A 12,940-nucleotide genomic window follows, 5' to 3' on the forward strand; every position below is an offset into this window, starting at 1 on the left:
AACTGTGAATTGCCGTATTTTTGTCTGACAGGAGATAGAGGAAAGCGAGGTAGGTGGACCCATTTTACGAGCAAGCTACAAATGTTCAATGTGAATTGCCAAAGCTGGGAAACCTGCGCGTTGTGATGATGAAATGATGATGAAGACGGCACGTACACCCAGCCCCCATGCCAGCGAAATTAATCAATTAAGGTTAAAATTCCTGACCCTGCCGGGAAACAAACCTGGGACCCCTGTGACCAAAGGCCAGCACGCTAATCATTTAACCATGGAGCCGGACAACACATTAAATCTCGGTGGCACACTAAACATTTGGCATGCCCTTTTGTTTATTGTAAGAGAAGGCCTAATGGCCTTAACTATGCCAATAAAGACATCTATATATCTATCTATAAGCTGAACAGAAAAACGAAATTTCCCATTCTGCTTTAAAGGCTGCTGCTTCACCACTCCTTTTCTTTTGTATGATGTTAAGTCATCATAACTGCGAAACTGATTTAGTTACACGCTGTCAACAAAGCGCATTGGACTAGACTAGTGACTGATGGATCAGCTGCTCTCTTTGGCGCGGTGGGCAGACCGCTCGCTCAGCCAGCCAAGCTCCTCCCACCACTACCAAAACTACCTTTCCCCAAAACGCTCGGGGAGTGCTGTTTGGATGGCCCTGTTCTAGATGGAAGTACAATTAAGGTGATGCCTGTAAGTGATAGGTACTGGCATTCAAGATACAGAGTGACCCTGTTAATACACTGATCATTCAACTGTACATGCCTACAACAAATGCGGACGAGGAAGAGGTAGACCGGATTTACGAGCAGATAGAGGTGGTGCTTCATGAGAATGGAAAAGGTCAAATAAGAACTGTGATTATGGGAGATTGGAATAGTGTAGTGGGAAGTGGAAGGCAGAGTAATGTAGTCGGAGATTATGGATTAAAGAGGAGAAAAACTAATTGATTTCTGCAAGAGCCTCGACCTTTGGTTTGCGAACACCTGGTTTAAGAACTATAAACAGAGGTTCTATACATGAAAATATGATATATTCATTGAACACAACATCATGATATTATTAGAAACCTTCCTTACAAAATTTTTGGAGGCACCTAATCAATATGCAGTACATGCACTAGCATCACAAGGCAGACTAGGAAGACCAAAAGGATAATAACATGTCTGTTAAATCAAAACTGTCACCTTTCTGTGAGGTGTTCAAAACTGCAAATGTGCTGGCAGTCCAAACAAGGACATGCAATGTCAAAGGTGTTTACTTTCAATCGGAATTTAGCTCCGAAGACATAATAGATGAAATAGTCACTTTTTTAATATCATACCAAGAAATGAGATGATCATATTAGGAAAAGATTTAAGTTGTAGATACGTCCAGCCAAATTGGAAAACCACCTTGGTTGCTGACTGCCTCATAGGAGGAAGTCTCACGCCACTTAGTGACCTGTTGATAAGGACCTACCATAGTCTGAATGGTTGAAGGGTGATTGATATCATGTTCAGCAACATGAGAAACATGTCCACACAAAGCAGAAAGTGATAAATGATGATGCAATCTGGAAATACCTACCCAATCTGCCATTACATAGCCACTGAACAAGAAAGCTATTTGCAAAAAGCACAAAAGTAACAAAATCATCTCTCTAGAAAACTCAATGAATAGAAACTGGAAATGGTGATATCAGAAAGCCCATATCAGGTAATTAGTACATACAATGAAAATCTAAATCAGACACTTCAGGAGACAGAAAAAATAATATATGGACTAATTAAACCAAGGCAGTACAAATACAGGAAATCCAAACCCTGTTTCAACACAGAATGCTATGAAGCAAGAAATATTATACTACAAGCATTGCATAAAGTAAAGAGAAGTCTTGATCACCATGAGATCTGAAAAAGTATGCAATGAAAAAGAAAGAATACAAGGTTATTATTTATTTCGTATGGCATACAGAGGGTACAGAGAAACTATATACAGTATATTATATACACTTAAAGCAGATAGAACAACAATCAAAGGATCAATGAATGGTAGTATAACTTATAATGTAATGTCCAGAGAATTTAGCCAATTCACTGCCTTTTCACTTGCCGCATGAAGTTTGTGGTATCCTCCCTGGAAGCTCCGAAGTGGGCACATCATTACAACATGGTGGACTGTCTGAGCCGCATCACTGCAGTCGCAATGAGGGCTGGAAATTTTTCCCCACTTGTGGAGCCAGAAGTTGCATCTTCCAGAATACAAGGTGATACTGCGAAATATGAGGGAAACCTATATCGCCCTGGAAGAAATCAAAGTAATAGAAGCAGCTAAATGAGACCCATTTAAAGCCTTGCAACTGAGGCAGTCAATATACCCAAGACAATTACCAATGATACCTGGAAGAACCATTTCAGAGTATATTACAGCACAAGGAAGCTAGGTTCGACCCAATAACGGAATTGAACAGCGACATCACAGATATCATTCTGCTCATTACAAGCGAAATCAAAGCAGCAATCAAATAATCCAAGAAAGGTAAAGCCTGTGGACAAGACCAATCTTCATTGAACCCAGAGGACTGTCACTATTAAAGGAAGCATGGACCAATCTTATGAACCAATGTCTTATACATTCAACCATCCCTGATACATGGAGGAATTTAATAGTCGAAGTCTTGTACAAAGGAAAAGGGGACGAGAGGGACCTGAATAAGTATGGTGACATAGCATTGGAATGTATAAGGGCCATTCAAAGAAGAAACGAGCCGGAGGCTATAAAATGAAAACCTGTATCGTTATTTCAGAAGTATTGCCCAGCACTGTTGAGGCACTTGTCCCACTGTGACACAAAGTGGTGAATGGCCGTCTTGTAAAATTCCTGGGGCTGCATTGTGAACCAGTTCTGAACGTAGTGCTTGATGTCGTCGTCTGAGATAAATCGTTTGCCTCGAGCCATGGAATTCGCTACCTGCGAACATTAGAGAAAATCCTTCTCATCGCAAGTTTAAAGTGGCTTGCCGGGAGCATTTGCTGGGTAGATCCCGCTGACTTGCTGGATAATTGTTGAGTGAATGAAGGAATGAATGGGATGAATGAATGGATTACTGCAGTTAAATAATTTAAGTGTACGTTATTTTGTGTATTTTAAAATTAAGGATTCTTTCATTATTATTATTATTATTATTATTATTGCTATTAGTATTATTTGTTTTATTTGTATTCGAAATTATAAGTTATGTATATGTATGCTCATCTAGTGGTTAAGTGTAAGAGAGGGCCTTGAGCCCTAACTTCGCCACCAATAAAGGCATTATCTATCTATCTATCTAGGTCACCTTGGATGTTTTGGGTTGCGGCGAACCTGCATGCTTCCACTGGAGACTTTGTCGTTTCAACTGTGGTTCGAAGTAATGACAGGCACCATGTCTCGTCTCCAGCGACCACTCGTGACAGGAACTCGCCCCTTCCTTGGCATAGCACAGCAGATGTTCAAGGGAAAGGCCCATTCGACATGCTTCCTGTGCTGGTTGAATACTATGAGGCACCCATTGGGTGCACTTTTAGCAAAATTTCTCCTTAGTGATGGTGTGAACACTTCCGACACTCACTCCGACTTCTGCGACAATGGCTGCTACCATAACTCGCTGGTCTTGCATAATGAGGGTAATGCGGTGTGGCGTTCCAGACCGTGCATCATCGGCCAACGACATCCTTCCTTCCCTGAATCGCTTGTGCCATGCCTTGACACTTGCAACGGACATGCAGTGTTCTCTGTACACTTGTGCCATTCAATGAATTTTCATTTTTCTCACTCCTTCTGTTGTCAAGAAACACTCTACACCCTTTTGCTCTTCTTTTGAAGCCTCCATTTCACTGTTGTCAGCACGACTGGGTGCAGTGGATGATCAACGGGTATGCGTGCTCACTCTGTCGTCACATGGTGTGCACCCATGTACCTCCCGCAGCAAGTTTAGGACCTCGATGCTCTTATAGGGACTGCACCTTCTTCCGCAGGCAATTGCATTATGATCCTTTCAGCAGTTTTCATTTTATAGCCTCTGGCTCATTTCTTTTTGAATGACCCCTATACATCTTCAGATATTTACAAAGATCTTCTCCAACAGGTTAACAGTGTTACCAGATGAAAAACTGCCTGAAGAGCAATTCAAGTTTTGCAAGGTCAATTGATCAAACATGCCAGGATAGCTTTCAAGAACAAGATACAGGAAACCCTCAGATATCAGCAAGGAAAGCTCTACGAAGGCGGATCAAATATAAATGAGAATTTGAATGTACCGCTGCTGTTAGTAAGAATTCTGAGGCGGGGCTTTGCCAGGATGTTGGCAGGGGTGTCTGGAGAAGGGGTTTGTGCGCGTGAATGACTGTGGAGAGCTGGGCGGCTTCAGTATGCCATGAGTGACAAAGAGGTGCACACATCTGTTGCGCAACATATCATTTTCAAATTTCTCGCAAAAGAGGGCACTAAACCTTACAAAATTTTGAGACGGCTCTGTGCACAGTTTGAGGGAGAAACACTTTTGCAGACTTGAAGTGTATGAGTGGGTTAAAAAAAATTGTGGCAGAAAGAGAAGCTATGGAAAGTGAACCTCATGAAAGGAGACCACAGACAAGCATCACTGCAGGCAACATTGTTGCCATTTGTGACATTGGTGAAGATCAGCGAATAAAAATTTTGCAAATTGTTTTAACCATACGAATAAGTGTTCAAACCATCATCCGAGATGAACTCCATTTCAAAAAATTGTTTGCCAGATGGGTTCCTCATGTTCTCAACCAGGAACAAAAAATCTTTACGCCAGGAAGTATGTCAGACTCCTGCATTGCAACGAGGAGGAAGGAGGGGATTTCTTGCATTGTATTATGTCTTGTGATGAAACTTAGGTGCATCATTACACCCCAGAGTCAAAGCAAGCAAGCATGGAGTGGCAGTGAATAGACAAAGCAGGTCCGGTCAAGGCCAAAACATACCCATCTGCTGGAAAGGTGCTTGCAGCCGTTTTCTGGGACTCCGTGGGCATTTTTAAGGTGGATTTTCTGCATGAGCAAATGACAGTTAATGCAGCCTATTACGGTCGCCTTTTGTATATAGTAAAAGCTGCGTATTGAAACAAGCGACGCCAGCAACTGATCCGAAACATCATTCTTCTCCATGACAACACACTGCCACATACAGCCGCTTTAATGTGGGGAAAAACTGGAGGAAATTCGCTGGACACCTCTGGAACACCCTCTGTACAGTCCAAATTTATTGCCTTGCGACTACCATTTGTTTGGACCATTCAAACAAGACCTAGGAGAACAGCAGTTTGATGATGATGCAAGTGTAGAAGAGTTTGTGTGCAACTGGCTCCGCACACATCCCTCTTCTTTCTATCAGGGCGGCATCAAAAACTTAGCAATCCGATGGAGAAAATGTAAAGTGATCTCTTTATGTGTATTTGTTTGGTTGATGCAATAAATTTATAACAATAATTCCAATTTATATTTGATCCGCCCTTGTATATAGTTTTTATATATTATAGTAAAGAATTCAATCTCGTAAATACACAGAATGTTATAATCAAAACCGAGCTCGATAGATGCAGTCCCTTAAGTGCGGCCAGTATCCAGTAATCGGGAGATAGTGAGTTCGAACCCCACTGTCGGCAGCCCTGAAGATGGTTTTCCGTGGTTTCCCATTTTTACACCAGGCAAATGCTGGGGCTGTACCTTAATTAAGGCCACGGCTGCTTCCTTCCCATTCGTAGGCCTTTCCTACCCATCGCCGCCATAAGACATATCTGTGCCGGTGCGACGTAAAGCAAATAGCAACAAAAAAAAAGAAAAGTTATGGAAGGACTATTACCGAATTACGGAAAGAACACTACTGTATGAGAATGATAAATAATATCTTTGCCTTAACTACATTCAACTAGACAACTAGCTGGAAAGATCAGACACTCTAGCACAGATGAACGGGATTCTATACAGGGATCCAATGACACTTTTCTCGTTTAATATCATAGTAATGGACTCAGTAAAATCCACTGTGACCGAGGATGTAAGAATGTACGCATACATGGATGACATGGCAATGGTCTCAAGATCACGAGAACAGGTACAAAAAACCTGTCACATATCTGGAGTCACATTTCAAGCACATGACACAACAATTACCAGGCACATAAAACAAAGAACAACAACTGCGATCATAGCAATGACTGGCAACAGGCAGCTACTTAGGATTTAGTTGGACGCTCTATTAAAACTGCTGCAAGCAAAGGTCACACCATCTGTCACATATGGACTGCATGTCATCTGGACTCATCTGACGAAGGGGGATCTCTTAAACATAGAGAACGTAAAGTCAACGTACTGTAAAAAAGGCTTTAAGACTACCAAAGTATACACACTTCTGCCTTGTATATGGGCTCACCAAAGAACTATTCTATCTGGAAGAGTTAAACCTACAGCTGCTCTAGAAACTATGGATGCCTTCAATGAAGCAATTCAAGATCCTCATGCAAAAAAAAAAAATATGGAGTGAATTTATTTTATAGATGCAATGTTGACATCAGCATGGAGACAAGCAGACATCTTCAACATGTGATGACATGTTTGTAGTACACGGGTTTTACTTCCGATCCTGCAGCAACAATAAGCACCATGACCCAGATGGACAGTGCATCTGCGAACTATGCAACAAACATTGTGATTATTATCACAGCATGATGTATGAGAAAGGACTGAGTACTGTACCAGAGAATAGTGTAAAATTATTACCAACTTATCAACAATGTACAAATTTCTACTTAATAATAATTTATTTATTATTAACAAGTTTGCGGTTTGGCTGGCTTGTGGGATGTACTTCCAACAGAACTCGGGGATCAAGGCAGGTTCTCTGTCCTTGATCTAGAGTATGTGTGTGTTTATATGCAGTGGTATTAACAGTAATTAGGTTGAATTAGTTAACTGAGAAAAATTACAAATTACTTCACAGATTGCCATTTTTAAGGAAAACACTAAGTTCTCTTTTTTTGCATAGGACTGGAATGATACCGAAGTTTGCAAGGAAAAAGATGTTACTTCATTTTAGGTTTCGTTTTTAGCATATAAATATTAAGTGACTATAATCACTGAGGGACTAAACACAATACATTGGAAATTCCAAAATTATATTTTCATAAAAATTTTATTTTAGTTAGCAACTTTTTAGCACCTCAAATAATTTGCCATTTACTTTACAAAATAATTGGTTCTTAAAGTACCGAGCAAGTGGCTGTGGGGTTTGGGTCACATAGCTATCAGCTTGCATTCAGGAGATAGTGGGTTCAAATCCTACCTTGGCAGCCCTGAAGAAGGTTTTCCATTGTTTCCCATTTTCACACCAGGCAAATACTGGGCCTGTATTTTAATTACGGCCATGGTTGCTTCCTTCCCACTCCTAGCCATTTCTTATCCCTTTGTTGCCATAAGACCTATCTGTGTCAGTGTAACGTAAAGCTCAATTGTAAATAATAATAATAATAATAATTTGAAATGTTCTTGGAGGAAATTACATCTTTGCTTTTGCTTGAAAAGATGCTCTACAGGGGCACTTGGAAGAATGCCTGTGTTTAATTTTTAAACACCACCACCAACAGTCATGGATCTTGTAGGAAGTACTAGAGAGATAAGAATGCACCTCATCCAGTACTGGTGAAGCTACTGATTCTACTGTTGAACTGAAAAGTTAATTTCATTCCATTTCTGTTTTCATGTCATGCATATTAATTACTAAAATAATGAGTGCAAGTTTATTCCAAGAAATAAATTGAGTAAAAATTAAATTTTGTAAAAAGGAATGATTACAAGTAAATGTTTCTAGAAATGCATTTGTTACAAATAATTTGATTTCTTTTACTCAAGTACTTCCCAACTCTGTATATACACTACACTGGTGTCATAAAGTTTAAACTCACCTCTGAAATTCTCTATATATTCTCGAAACTGACTGAGATTTATTGGATTTCAGATCTATTTTCTGCTGCAGGTATTCGTCAATTTTACAATTCATTTATTCATATCTTAAAGGCAAGGCCTTGTCGCTGCAACCATATTTATCTCTCCTGTGCTGAGCATTTCAGGTCAACATATTTTTTCAAATTCAGCCTGTTCATCACGGAATCCAGATACTTCTTCCTCGGCCTTCCTCTTCCCTTCTTACCCAGAACTTTTCCTTCCAGCATAGTCGTGAGGAATGTGTTATGTCGAAGTGTGTGGCCAAGGAATTTGGTTTTCCTCTTTTCTACAGTGTTGATCAATTCCCTTGTTTCATCTATTTCCTTAAGGACCCTTTTGTTTGATTTTTTTCTGTCCAACTAATTTTCAGCATCCTCCTCTATATCCACATTTCCATTGCTTCCAGGCATTTTATATCCTGTTTTGCTAAGACCCATGTTTTGCAACCATACAACAAAACACCCACACAAACATTTTGGCAAATTCTTTCCTAATTTTAATGTTAATGTTCCTACTTGTCAGAAGCTGTTTCTTGTTACTGAAGGCTTGTTTAGCTAGAGCAATCCTCCTCCTGATTTCTGTGGTGCACCTGTTGTCCTGAGTGATAATGCTTCCCAAGTAGCAAAATTGACTTACTTGTTGTACAGTTTAATCACCTTATCTTAATGTTTATTGGTATCTCCTCAATTAATTTGTTGATAACTAATACTTTTGTTTTCGAGGTGTTCAGTTTCAATTTTGATTCTTGTAGTGTTGATGTTAAAACTCGTAGCATTTTACTTATTTCCCCCTCTGAATCTGCAGTTAATGCAATGTCATTGGCAAACCTTATACAGTGGATTTCTTGTCCGTTAATTTAAATTCCTTTGGTTTTTTGCGTAAGTTTTGATATGGCCTCCTCAATGAACATGTTGAACAAAAATGGGGATACCTCACAACCTTGTCTCACTCCCCTCCTAATGGATGCTGTCTTAAACATTACCGTTGATTTCTATTGTGCTTTGATTTTTGTACAGGAGTAAAATGAGTCTTCTGTCCCTCCAGTCCAGTCCTATATTCTTCATGTTCCTAAAGAGTTATTTCCAGTTTACTTCATCAAATACTTTCTCTATATCTACAAATGCAATGTATGTTTTCCTGTTAACACTCAGTCTTCTTTTTGAATAGTTTTTAATACTAGAAGAGCTTCTCTTGTTCCCTTCCCTGTTGTAAAACCACACTGATCCTGCAATGCATATTGTTCAATTTTCTTTTTAATCCTGTTCTTAATTATATTAAGCAGTATTTTGGATGCGTGTGATAGCAGTGTTAGTGTTCTATAGTTGGAACAGTCAGTAGCATTTCCTCTCTGTGGTAAGGTAACTGTCCTACTTTTAGTAAAGTCTCTAGGAATTTTGCCATTGTAATACCATCTTGCAATGGTATTATACAGTTGTTGTTTCATTCTTTCTCCTATTCCCTTGAGATTGTTCTGCTGGTATGTCGTCCAGTCTGGTTGCTTTCTTGTCCTTTAATTGTTTTAGTGCTAGGTCAAATTCTCCCCATGTGATTATTGGGCCTACAGTATATTGTCTTCTTCCACCATCTGTTCAGGTTCAAGATAGTCTGGAATTGCCATTACTTCTTCATTCCAGTACAGGTCTTCAAGATATTCCTTCCAGCGTTCTGCGATATCTTCATTATCAATAAGGAGTTGCCCATTCTTATACTTTATAATTGAACTTCTTGTTTTGGGTTTATATTGGAGTGATTTGATCATGCCATATGTTCTATCTGTTCTTCCTCCTATTATTATCATTCTCTATAGTCTGCGTAATTTCCTTCATTTTGCCTCCCTACATTTTGTCACAATGAGATGCTTTGTTTTTCTGTACTGATCTTGGTTTAATGTTGTGTTTATCTTCTTATACTGAACAGAATGTAACAAAAACTTTTCAGTCTGTCAAACACACAGCAATTACAATATAAATTATAACACTACAAACATACCTGTAAAAATACACGCTATTATACAAAGAATGACATGTTTTGTTCTACAAGAACATCCTCAGATTCTCTCAAATCACTTAAAACATGCTTAAATATGTACAGTATTGTTTACGTTGCATAAACTTGTCAATGATAGAGAGTTTAGTCATAACATGAACCAGTGATGACAAAAAATAAATTTGCAAGTATTAATATAATTAAAAACTTACGTACTTATCTAGACTGCCAATGCTAAGTCCATTGTCACCAAACACTATTTCAGAATTGTGGTCATGGAAAGTTTTGGGCAAAGCACACTGCTCGGATGTCCTTCCTGACGTCAACCTAAAATATCATATTTTAGTGTGCATACCAGATTCCGTAAGAGAAATGGGACAAGGGTTGGACATACACACATATATCTGGAGAGTGATACTTGTAATACTCAGCCTGTGTGCACCGAACGTCAGTCTGGATTCTGTTATATTGCTACACCAAAGCATTTATAAACCTTAAAAGACTCTCCTGTCACTGTAGTGGAAATCATGTATTGTTAACTATAATACAAACTACTTTCCCCCCTTTTTGAATGTCTCTGTCGGTTTAGATAGTTTGCTAACACTGACTTAATAGTACTGCTTCAATATAGGCAAGCTAAAGACTCACTTCAGAAATGGGGAAAAAATTAGTGTAAGTAACAAAAGCCTGCTATGGAATGTGCCTACAAGACAGTTAGTCAAACTGGCAGATTGCTGCAAAATTAGGGATTCATGAATTTGGCGTTTGCTCTTTGAAGAAAAGACAAAGAGACAAGTACTCTCAAAGATCGAGTATGTAGAGCACGTCGTAGAAGAACATCTGCTACTGAACATAAACACACTGTGATCTTAAGCAAGAAAACAAGAGCAATAAAAGGCTTACAGCTGAGGACATCTGCACTTCAATCAACAGAACTAGAGAACAACAACAAGTGTCAGTGTAGTACAGGTAATAGACCCCATATAGGGACCTTACCTAGAAAACTTCATGATAATTCTGGCTTACTTTATGTTTCTGGAATTGCTGAATCCAAATTTTTAACTTTCCATCAAAAATTACCTCCCGCAACAACCCCCCACCACAAAATGTTGAGGAAATCCCCCAAAATGTGGATTTTAAATTTTTTTTTTGTAGAAAGTAGGTCAAATTTGCGACAATAAAAGTGCTATGACATTTTGACGTGGGCCGAGTAAGGGGCTGTGCTCCCCTTACCACCCTCCAACCATTTACGTTAAAACTCTCCTCTCCCACTCATTCTTCCTTTCAGAATATGAAAGTCCCAAAAAAAAAAAAAAAAAAAACTACTTTTCCTAAAAAAAAGACATAAGAAGACAAGAAAGGGGGAGAACTTTCCATTTTAAAACCTTGGGACAGGGCGTTTTTCACTCAAAGTTAATGGTTGAAAGTTTGAAATTTACAATTAAAAATCAAGAAAATACATACGTGCAACTTTGTTACATGATTTTTCAGTACTGAACGTAGGTTCTGCTCACCTAGGTTTTTGCTCAAGTCTAGCCAAAAGGAGAATAGAGATGCATTTGTTGTTCATATTATTGAATTTCTACAAGTCAGGACCCGTACTTTCATGGAATCTGAAAATTTTTTCTCTTAAAATTAGGAACATGTGACATTTACATGATGGACGGAAATTTAAAAAAAAACTTTCCCTTACTAATGAAAAGTTCTTGAAAAAAATGAAAAATGATTACAAATCTGTCTCTGTTTTTCGGGATAAGTTTAATTTATTCTTCTCCACGTGACTACAGTCGAGGGCCCATGTTCATCTATGTCAATTTGATCTCTATCACATCCGTCAAATGTTGCTCCATGGGTTTCACCCAAGTCTGAAACATATGGAAATATGTACACAAGAACCTTGTTTATTCAGATTAAGTGGGACCGGAACCGATCTGGATTATCAACCACGAACCTACTACGCTGGTATAGCAGGGGGAGAGGTGATACTCCCATATGGCGCGTCCCAGATGGCGGATAGGGGGGTCCTAACCGGCTTGCCGGCGAACTTGAGGGAAATAAAATACCTCTCGCGGACCAAACACACTACCCCGTGCGGGTGGGGGACGCACATGTAGAATACACCCGCGGTATCCCCTGCCTGTCGTAAGAGGCGACTAAAAGGGGCCCAAAGGGCTTTCAAATTTGGAGTGTGGATTGGCTACCATGGGGCCCTTAGCTGAGTCTTGGCATTGCTTCCACTTACTTGTGCCAGACTCCTCACTTTCGTCTGTCCTGTCCGACCTCCCTTGGTCAACTCTTGTTCATTTCCGACTCCGACGGTATTAGAGCATTCGAGGCCTAGGGAGTCTTTCATTTTCACGCCCTTCGTGGCCCTTGCCTTTCTTCGTCCGTTACTTCATTTTTCGAAGTGACGGATCCCTTCCTTCTTCTTCTTTTTTGTCTCTCTCTACCCCCTGTGGGTGGGGGACGCAGACGAAAAATACACCCACGGTATCCGCTTGACACTACTTTTGATTAGTATCATCACGCAGGGAACACCATGGGTCGCCTTTACTTGCGAGTAGTGCCACTATATTAGGTACACAGTAGGTTTGTGATTCGTAGCAGCAGTAGATGTGGACTGTGGGTTCCCAGTACCCGTGAGTTGTACCACGTGAGCAAAACCACGGGTCTGGGCGTAGCCTGTGAGTTGTACCACTATATGAGCAACACCGTGGGTCTGCATTGCCTGTGATTGGCACCCACTATGTGAGGAACACCACGGGAATACCGGCGCCCATGATTAGTACACCGAGGTGAGGAGCCTTATCGGTTTGCGTTGGCTATGAGTGGTGCCATTGTGTGAGAAACACCATAGGTCTGCGTTACCTGTACGAGGTACAATACTTGTGAGTAGTACCATAATATTTGGAACACCGTGAGTTTACGCTACCTTTGATTAATACCGCAACTTGAGAAAT

The sequence above is a fragment of the Anabrus simplex genome, chromosome 4 (assembly GCF_040414725.1).
Source record: "Anabrus simplex isolate iqAnaSimp1 chromosome 4, ASM4041472v1, whole genome shotgun sequence".
In the NCBI taxonomy this organism is placed as follows: Eukaryota; Metazoa; Arthropoda; class Insecta; order Orthoptera; family Tettigoniidae; genus Anabrus; species Anabrus simplex.